We start from the raw sequence: 10,552 nt of genomic DNA on the forward strand, positions 1-10,552 counted from the left end.
GTCAGCATTCAGCAGATGTATACGTCATCCAGTTCCAACAACACACTTTTAGGATCTAGGAGAACTGGAGGGGAATGTGTCTCCGGTGGGTAACCCCTCCCAACTGAACCGAATGGATACAAAATGGATATGCAGTGATACACATTTGCAGGACCATAAATTACCCTTAAGACAGAGAAACAAATAACAACTCAAGCTCACACACACACACACACACACACACCTGTGGCTGTTTAAGAATTACCAATTAATCTAACATGCATGTCTTTGGACTGAAGGAGACAGCCAGAGTACCTAGGAAGAACCCACAAAGGCACAGGGAAACCATCCAAACTCTACATAGAAAGTCTCCAGCATAAACAAGCTAAGTATAGCTATATAATGTAACCTGAAACAACCTAGTCGCTAAATAAATGTGAGGTTAGCGCATTAAAAAAAACTGTATTAGCCTTAAAAACCTAATTTTAAACATTATTAAAACTGTGTTCACTTTCTTTCTGCTTGTAATTTAAATGCATAATTCTTATCTTCAACAAATACAAAATTTGTCTGCATAACAAGTTAATGTTTGTTGTCCCTTGTCTGGTTAGTATTTAAAAATAGCATTTAGTGGTATTATACTCATTTTTCTTTTCTCAATACCTTCATCATATCCATCCATCCATGGGTTTTGGGGGCAGCAGCCTAAGCAGAGAAGCACAGTCCTCCCTCTCCCTAGCCACTTCCTTCAACAGTTCATAATAACTGATTACTAATATTACTTAAAACAAACAAAATCTTGGACACATATAAGTTCTTGGATCTTTATTGACCTAAAGTCTGGTTGAAAAGCCAAACTGCACAGTCCTGTTTGTAAATACTATGGCCTTCATTTGAAGTGTTTATACTTAAACATCCTTTTAGTTTATGACTATTCTGATGTTGAGAGTTGGATCTTTGCTTTCATCACATAAAGGGATTCAGAACCACAGTTTATAGTTGCCAGCAAAGCTACCTTTCAGAAAAATGAAACCGGGGTTTGAGCTTTTCAAATATTCACTTTGGTCTGCAGGGTGAAGTCACTAGCTGTCTCCATGTTGTGTAAATTCGGACATCAGAGTGGAAAATGGGCAAGGATTAAAAAAATAAAAAATAAAAACAGCTGCACAGCAGAATCAAGGGGTGTCAAAGCAATGTGAAAAAAGCAGGACGGTCTTGTATGTTGAACACCATGAAAAATAATGGTGATAATCCTCTGGAGGAGTATGATTCTTCTATAAACACGTAATCTTTGCAAACTTTGGATCCTGGCATTTATGTCGATTTTACTTTTATGTTGTTTTCCAAACGCAGTTTCCCCACACAGCAGGATGATGTGCTATACCACACTCCAGGCACTAAAACAACACGCCAGCATGTCAGAGCTAATGTGGTTAAATAATAAAATGAGTATAAAAAGAACATCACAGGCGGGTTGTCAGATGATACAATCACATGACTCAAAACCAAAAGGCAAGTGTGTGGGGCTTGTTCACCTTTTCTGTCACTCTTCACTTGGGTTAAAGGATTAAAAGTACTTATACGTTGATTTGAGTGATAAAAAACTTCTAGCTGCTAGTGTTAGCAATTTGTCTTTGTATACTGTTGATGTCATATTATGAGCATTTATTAGAGGTACTTTCTTCCTTTTGTGCAATGAAAAGCACAGTAATCATTATATTTACACTCATAGAAAGTATTGTAGACTACTGTATTGTTTTTCTCCCATATCCGCATAAACTGAAGTTAACTCATATTAACAATATGCTCATCAAAAAATATTATGATTTTTCTATTTATATTTAGTGTGATTATGTTACAGAATATAGTACTAAATTAGGTGTTGCAGACAATTCTAATGTGATTGCAATAAGATATTTCTCTATATATCACAAGAAACAAAGATATGATATATTACCATATGGATATTTTGTCCCACCCCTGTCTAGAACTGTGACCTATTAAATGGGCTTATAGAGTTATCTCGCTCATGGAGAATACAGCATGTGAATAATGTCCTACATTCAACAAACACATTTGACTTTTAGTGAGAGCTGGCATTTTACAAGCAGACCTATGAAGAAAATAACTAAAAAAAAAAAAAAAAATTCAGTGTCTTGTGCAACAAAATTGCTTTCTCTTTATTTTAGGGTTGACATTTTTGTCCTCATGCATCATTTATATGCCCCGCAGAAAAAAAGGACGATGAAAAAGGAGAAGGGGGGTGAAACTGTAAAATACCCTGTTTGGATTAAAGTTTCTGTTTTAGTGTGCCGATATGGATTGTCTGACTATAGCTGAGTAAATTTGTATGTGATGTATTTGTACAACGTAAGGGAATTTGGGTTGCATCTGAGACGCATCACACATGAATGGAAACAGTAGGGCGTTCCAGGCAGTTTTGCAGGTCTGGGGGATAATTCTTCTTTTCAGCTGCTTCCTATTTATTTCATAGTTGCAGCACTGTCATTTCACCCTGGTCAAGATGAAAAGCATCGTTGTGTAAAGAAATTGAAATGAAAATCCTTCTGGACCCAGCAGGATGGGGGGTCGGGGTTGTATTATCTATGACTCAATGGCACTTCTCTGGGATAAGATCTAATTCGGGGAGGAAAATTTCTTTATATGGCCACCTGCTGTTGTCAGCTTTGTCCCAGGATCACAAGTTATTCTGGGTGACCGGTCTCAGGACATGGCAAGAGGAATGCACTCAGCTTCCCGCTGACATTTAGATCTCCTTATTTTCTCTTTCATTCAGCCTGGAGAAAGATTGAGGGTGTGAGAGGGGGCTGTGAAGAGAGGGAGGCTGGGGGTCCTGGACGAGGAGTGTGAGGGGCAGAAGGGGCGGGATTGGATAGGACTGCAGCACCACAAACACTTCAGCAACAACATGAATGCCAAGGCAGGCCACCTCAACCAGTCCACAACTACTGCTTTAAAAACAAAAAATTTCCTCTCAGATGCCAAGTATCCACAGTAGTGGATTATTCATTCAAAAATCAGGAAAATCTTTCTCAATAGGATGTCTTTGCAAAGAGCTGCAAAGACAGATCTCTTTGAAATACACCTTTTGTTCCCCTCAAATTAAATCTGCTGCTCTGGGGCACATAATTAATGGCCAGGTGTATGTATGTCTCTCCTTTTTCCCTTAACTACTTGGAAACTTTATTGCTGCCATTTGTCTTTCCCATGCACTACAAAACAGGCGCCCTGAAAAGTTTGTCCTCATAGTTAATTATGCTGATGTAGTTGATAGATATGATATTACTGAGTGACAAACAATGTCAATATACTATATATAAACCAAACTACTGCTAGGTAGAAAAGAATACCAGCTGATTCCAGCCATAAACAATTACTAGCCAGTAACACTTCTCAGACTCCTAGTAAATGCATCTATGATATAAATTTAAAGAATTCTCAAGATTTTCAGAAAATTTAACCTCTGGTCATTGAGATTTAAACTCATCTGAGATTTTTAGTACTTTCACCTATGGGATGTATTTCAAAATCCTACCTCAACTCATTCTAAAGATCTTTAGAATACTTGACCTCTGCCCTTGAGGTCAAAGTATCTGAGAATGGAACTCATCTGAGACTTTTACTAGAAGCACCTACAGTATGAATTTGGACATGCTACATGGCTCGTTCTCAAGTTATTGCATTCACAAGATATTCAAAAGACTTGACCTCTGACATTGAATTTGAGGTCAAGGTCACTGAAATTGAAACTTGTCTGAGATCTTATGCAGATGCACATATGGTATATGCACATATGCTGGTTGCGCAACACAAGACACAGAATTGTTAAACTGGGCAATATGTGAACCGATGTATACCAAATGATCAAGCTCATCATTCTCTCTCTCTCTCAAGGTCCATTTAGTACCAACAAAACACAAAATGCTAAAAGTTAATTTAGAAGTTAGATGTTTGAAGAACTAACCTTATGCTGTCATAACCAATGAGTCAGGCCGGACTAAACCACAATACTTGCGATCCGATTCAGTTTATTTACAGTGCTTGTGAAAAGTAACTATTTACAAAATATTGATGAAGGAACAAATCCAGTCTCTATTTACAATGTCCTTTGGAGTAAAAGTCCATTATTGAGTTCTGTGCTTCAATACCACACGAACAGGAACAGAATCTCCTCCATCATGCTGTCGTACATAGCTTGCTCTCACTAGGGAAATGATGCAGCTTCTGCACAGAAGAGATGAAAGCTAAGTAATCTGTGAGGTAGACAGGCAACGGACTTACTAATTAGAGCTGGTCTCACTAACATGTACTGTAAGAAAAGTCCTAATATAAAAGTATTTTACTGTGTATTTTACAGTTTTGTTCTGTTCTTCTAGAATATCATTACATAAATAGACTGTGATTTCACATGTCAAATGAAAATTAATGTAAAATCACTGTAATGCAATAAAACATGATTTCCTTGTTTTTTAAATGTATCTGTCTGTACATATGCATATTTAGATTGTTAAAATACATCCACAAATGTATCATGATTGCACAAATATTTGTCCGTTATGTGAAGGATTGAACTGTTAAATAAAAATGTAATGCTATGGAGAAATATATAACATGATTCCTATAAACTCTGTTTACATCAAATAATTATTACTATTATTTCTATTTAGGGCGATCGTGGCTCAAGAGTTGGAAGTTCGCCTTGTGATCAGAAGGTTTCCGGTTCGAGCCCCGGCTCGGACACTCTCGGTCGTTGTGTCCTGTGACCTACTGGCCAGATGGTGCGATATGGCAGCCTCTCCTCTGTCAGTCTGTCCCAGGGCATACAATCCATTATTATTTAAACCAACTGTTAACTGTATATTTCTGTACATTTAAATATTATTATTCATATTGCCACATTCATTGACCTTGTTTACAGGTAATTTCATTGTTTGATCACGTTAAAATGTTCCTAATTTAATGTTTAAAAGCCCTTGAAAAAGGCAAAATCCCATGTAAAATTACGGCAACAAACTGTATTGTCATTACTGAAAATAACCGTATTTTTATGGGAAAGTTATTTTCTGTTATTTCATGGTATTATTTTGGCGTCCCAGCTGCGGTTTTTATTACGGTTTTTCTAGGATTTTTTTTTTTTAACAGTGTGGTTATTTCAACACTCAGGCAAAGAATGAAGGCTCTCTCCCACTATAGGTAGCGGCAATTTGATCAGCATGGTGAAGGTGCATACTTTTAAAGATTTAACTGACATATGAAAGTCAGTTGTGGCAATAGGTGGAAAAGGTACAGACACTAGTGTTAAAAATACTCTAGTAAAAGTTGAAGTACAACTTCTTTACTCAAGCCTTTTTTTTTTTTAAACTTAAGGCGCTGAAAGGTACTCAAAGTAAGAAAGTTAAAAGTAGCTGTTTGGAGAACATTTCAATTCAGTTCAATTCAATTATTTTTATAGTAATTATATGAAATGACCTGCCACATCATGTTACTCCCTTTATCCTCGCTCATCTTCTGTAGAGCTACAGCTAAATGCTAAAGTATTGCGGTGGAAACTTATGGACACCTGCAGTCGTTCTCCCCAAAAATAAATAAATAAAATAAAGACAAAGGCCCACTTTAAGGCCTGACTATGACACAGCTTGTCTCTTTCATGTCTTTTTTTTTTTTATCACATCCTCTGATGATTAATACATTCACAGGACTGCATTTCATGTGTTACTCTTCAGGCTCAAATCGGTATATGTACTTTGTTGCTACCCACCTCTGCTTGTGGCCAATACAATTTTGTCATACGTGTAAATACACCTACGCTGAGGCCCCCAAATGTGTAAAGTATGGACATACTCACATGGATGACACAACTGCAGTGTGCAGTAGAACACAAAATAACAGAAACAACTGAATCAGGATCAAAATCTTTGCAGCTCTGACCATAAGAGTACTCTCTGAGCCAGTTCTGTCCAATTGTTAGGGTTTGCGCTTTAATATTTCTACACTAAGCTCTTTGTGGTGACTATTATTCTGAATTGGTAAACTAAACTGCACTCCAGTTACAGTTACTAGTTCCTCATTTCAAAATATCCAGCTCATACCTGCAACAGCATGGCAGTTCAGATTTGGTTGAACCATTTATGCATTAATCCTCCTCAAAGCTATTGCCAGTTGTCTGTCACTAACTGATATTGAAGCCTCTTGTTCACTTTGTCAATATTAAAGCGATGCAGGAGGACGCTAACAAAATGGGACTGTATTACATGGTGGGATGAGAATGCATTACTGACAATCACAGTTGCCCCGATTTCTCAATCACTGTGTTTCTCACTCCTCTTTTTCGCTCTGCAGTCTTAGTTCACCTTCTCCTTGTCCTAGCCTGTCTTTTTGTCTAATATTACAATATTCATTGCTCTCAAGCTCTGACTGGTGAGTAAACTCATTCTTGAAAAGTGTTTTCACATGTGTCAGTTTGGAAAGGCAGTGGGGAAATACTGAGAACATTGTTTAGTTTTACTTGGAGAATATTATAAAATGTCAAAGAGAGTGTTAAGCACTAATTTGTGTTTACATTTTTCAGGAACAGCGCATCATAAAATTACAGACAGATTATAAAGCACAGAACGTACAGTTTGGTGCGCTTGGTAAATGCATTGTTACAAGCAGAAATTTCAGATAGTGAACTCAATGTTTGTGTTTAAGCACTTAAAAAATTACTGGAAAGAAGAAGAGGGAGAAGAACAAAAGAAAAATTGGAAACAGAGATCAACCAATGAGGGGATCTTTGTTGTGTATCAGACTGTAAACATGTTTTTATAGGCTGTGAAGTAATATGTGGTCTGTCTGGGTATTATATGGGAAATTACTCTCTTTTTGAGCCAGCCCCTTTGTGTTGGCTTAATTTTTCAGTCCCTGAGCTTGTTGCATGTGTTACCCACACATAGCAGACTTCAAGTCATACTTTCCATATTGCCTATAGCTCAGGACAGTATCATGCATATTATACAAATAAACTACTGTATGTATTTCCAGGTAATTATCACATTTTGAGTTTGCTTTAATATGTTGTTAACATGGAATTAAATAGAAACAGGCAGTTTTGCATGTTGCAGTCCTAATCCTGATTATTATACAAACTGTCACACATGCTCAGGTAATACGCTACAACATAAGCATAATATTTATACTGCTGCCTTCACACAATGATGAATTCTGAGGACATAAGCTAAGATTAATGCCAGCATTTTAATGCACTGACATGCACTATCATGCAGTATTACTATATTATTATGAGTTTATTACCACAAGTCAGCATATAAAGTTCCTTATGCAGAGGTGTTAGTATTTTATTGTTGCCAGGTTATCATATTGTTGCCAAAACATAAATATAGTGCTGGTTGTACCATAACCATAACATTGCACCTGTAAATGAAACTCTAGCTGAGGAATACTGACTGCTGTTATGAAGCAAAGCAGCACATTTGCTGCTAGGTTCACACAATACTTTATGTATAATTCAGTAAACTGCAGTAAACAGAAAAACTGAAATTTACATCACTTTTGTATAATGTACTGTAGAAATAAAACAAACCGATTTTATCCAACCATCTCCTCAGTTTTCTGCATTTCTTCTGCATGTGATGACTGTGTGTCATTTGTCCAACATTGAAGAGAAGTAGCACACTACATCATGAACACAGACATGGTTAAAACCACATATTCAAGTACTTGAGTACTTGGTCATTGTATGGATGACCTTTGTGCTAAAATGCTCTAATGTGCACACATCACATAATGTTGTGAATGTTGTGAAGAACTCCATATACTGTTTTGAGATATGATGATGTCATCTTAGACTGACAGTAGAAGACTCTTGTATGACCTTTGAATTGAAAAAAAAATGTTTGCATATTTATATGTAGACTTGTCAGTGATGGAGGAAGCATAGAGTTATCATTATACATCTTTAAGCATGCCTGCAGGGGAATCTTTAAATTCTAAGTTAAGAAGGTTTTAACCCTGCAGATGCACCCAGCATGTTTTATTTATAACAGTGTAACTGTATTCATATTATTATGTAGAGACAAACTGATGAAAACACAAAGTGTTTTAGAGAAAATAATTTACAACTTTGTTTCAGAACTATGTTCAGTAATTAAGACTTTCATTTATTTGATCATACTTTATATCATCAGGCTGCCTTAGTGTTTTATTTATTATTTGGTCCATGGTATATTTGCTCAAACTGCTTTCACAACCCTGGACTGTTGTGATGAACTTGATTAACAAAGACAAAATAGAAAAGCAAAGAATGCTTGCATTAGCCAAAACTGATCTATGAACAAAGGCATTGTAGTAAAAACTTAGAGAGAAAAGTTTTAGAATATATATATATATATATATATATATATATATATATATATATATATATATATATATATATATATATATATATATATACAAAAATATGAATGAGTAGTATTTGATTTTGAAATATAATTTTGGTGGCAAATATGGAGAAAAGGGAAGAAAGAATGAAATTAAGCAAATAATCTTTTCAAGAAACTCTCAATTATTGAAATTAAAACAATGAAAACATAATAAAATACAAAGAAAAAAGGGACTGGAAAAGAATAAAACTATATTTTTTCAATGAGATGTTATCGGAAAGAACACGTGATAAGATAACAGTTCAATTAAAATGGCAGAAAAGATATGAAAGGTAAGAAAAGTACCAAAGAACGGGTTGAGATGAAAAAAGGGGGCTATGAAAAGAAAAGAGAGCTGAGAAAAGAAGCAATATTAAAAAAGAAACGAGCTGAGGAGAAAAGTAAAGAAAATACAAGTGACGAGGGTATAAAAAGGAACAGAAAAGACTAATAAAAAGATAAGAAATGAAAATCAAATGAGAAAAAAACAGAGTAGACAAAAGGAAATGGCATTCATGAGCAAAGAAACAGATTCAAGAGGAAAAAGAATGGATGAGATAAAATAAGAAAAAGCAAAGTGAGACTTTATTCATCCACTGATGGCACATTCACAACATTATGTTATAATTAAAAACTCAAACAGCCTCAAACAGACAACTCTCTTTCTGCCAATGTCTACGTCCTCATGCAAAACTTTGTTCCTTTCAGTATCTCCACTTTCATGGCAGGTTAGCTGGTTCTTATTTAATGCTTTTCTACTCTACTCGAGCTCTCAGAGCCCTTTCTATAACATGTCTCTGGAATAAAGAGGTGTTTCTCAGGGAATGGAAGCAGTGGCCTGCAGCCATGGTCATTAATGGGATTACCTTACCCTGTACAGTTCAGCTTTGTTATTGGATCTCCTTGGGCTTAAGGACAAGAACATCATCTAAACATTAATGAATGCAAGATGTCCAATCAGTGCTATGTTTGGTCATCTTGGGCTGCCTCATCAGCTCTCCTTCATAGATGCTGTGGCAATGAGACAGGAGAGGCCCCTCTGTGATGATCTCATGAGCAGGCATGTTCATGGCTTTTCTCACCTGAACTGCTTGCTTCAGGTCCTTACACAATATTTCTCTTTGTTTGGCTGCTGTAAAACAAATCCTTTTCTGTTATTTTCATTCTTTGCCAGTAAACATTTCCCTGTAACTTTACCTTTCTGTATTATTAATATTCTCTTAAGATTCAGTTCACAGACGTCATGACATTTTCACTTAGAAATTGCTGGTAGATGTAGCCTAACATCGTCACCACTTTAATGCAGTTTTATCCTCTGTCATTCTTTGGTTTTGGAAATCAAACATTTTTTTGGTTAGGGTTAAAACAAACCCTTTCACAAGAGTGCAGCCCTGTGCATTCACAAATTACATGTTGGAAGTGAAAGGGCAAAAAATGAGTAGTTGAAACAACTTGAAACAGGACATAAAAACCATAAGATTAGAACCAGTTCTGTTTGATTTTTATCGTACTGTCCAGCCTAAATGTAATAAGTGCATGAAGCACTTTTTCTAATTTTAGAGATTATTGTGCAAATACGAAAAAACAGTTCTACATATTTGTTTAATGTGTGCATTGAAGGACATATCCTGCTCAAAAATGACTCCAGGATTCCTCATAACACAAATAAAATTGGGTCCAGCACTGAACTCTGTGCAACTCCATAATTAATCTTAGTGTGTGAAGAGGACTTCCTCTTTATTTGAAAAATATTGAATCTATTAGATAGATATGATTCAAACCATTGAAGCACAATACTTATAGCTATGGTGTGTTGGAATCTCTGTAGTAAAATATCATGATCAACAATAGCAAACCCGGCACTAAAGTCTAGGAGGACAAGCACTGAGATGAATCCACCATCAGAAACCATTAGAGGATCAGCCGTAAACTTCACTAGTGCTAATTATGTATTGTGATGAATTCTCACCCCAGTGCTTATGATCAGTTAATATCTAGTCTTTCAAGAATTTTAGAAATTGAAGGAAGTTTAGACATTGACCAGTAATTACCTAAGACAGCTGGGCCAAGTAATGGCTTTTTAAGTTTAATTACCTGAAAACCTGTACATTAAGATTGAAGAATTAAATAATAGT

Source organism: Diplotaxodon limnothrissa, linkage group LG15 (genome assembly GCF_057381915.1).
Source record: "Diplotaxodon limnothrissa isolate DT_005_m linkage group LG15, D_limnothrissa_male_GT1.1, whole genome shotgun sequence".
NCBI lineage: Eukaryota > Metazoa > Chordata > Actinopteri > Cichliformes > Cichlidae > Diplotaxodon > Diplotaxodon limnothrissa.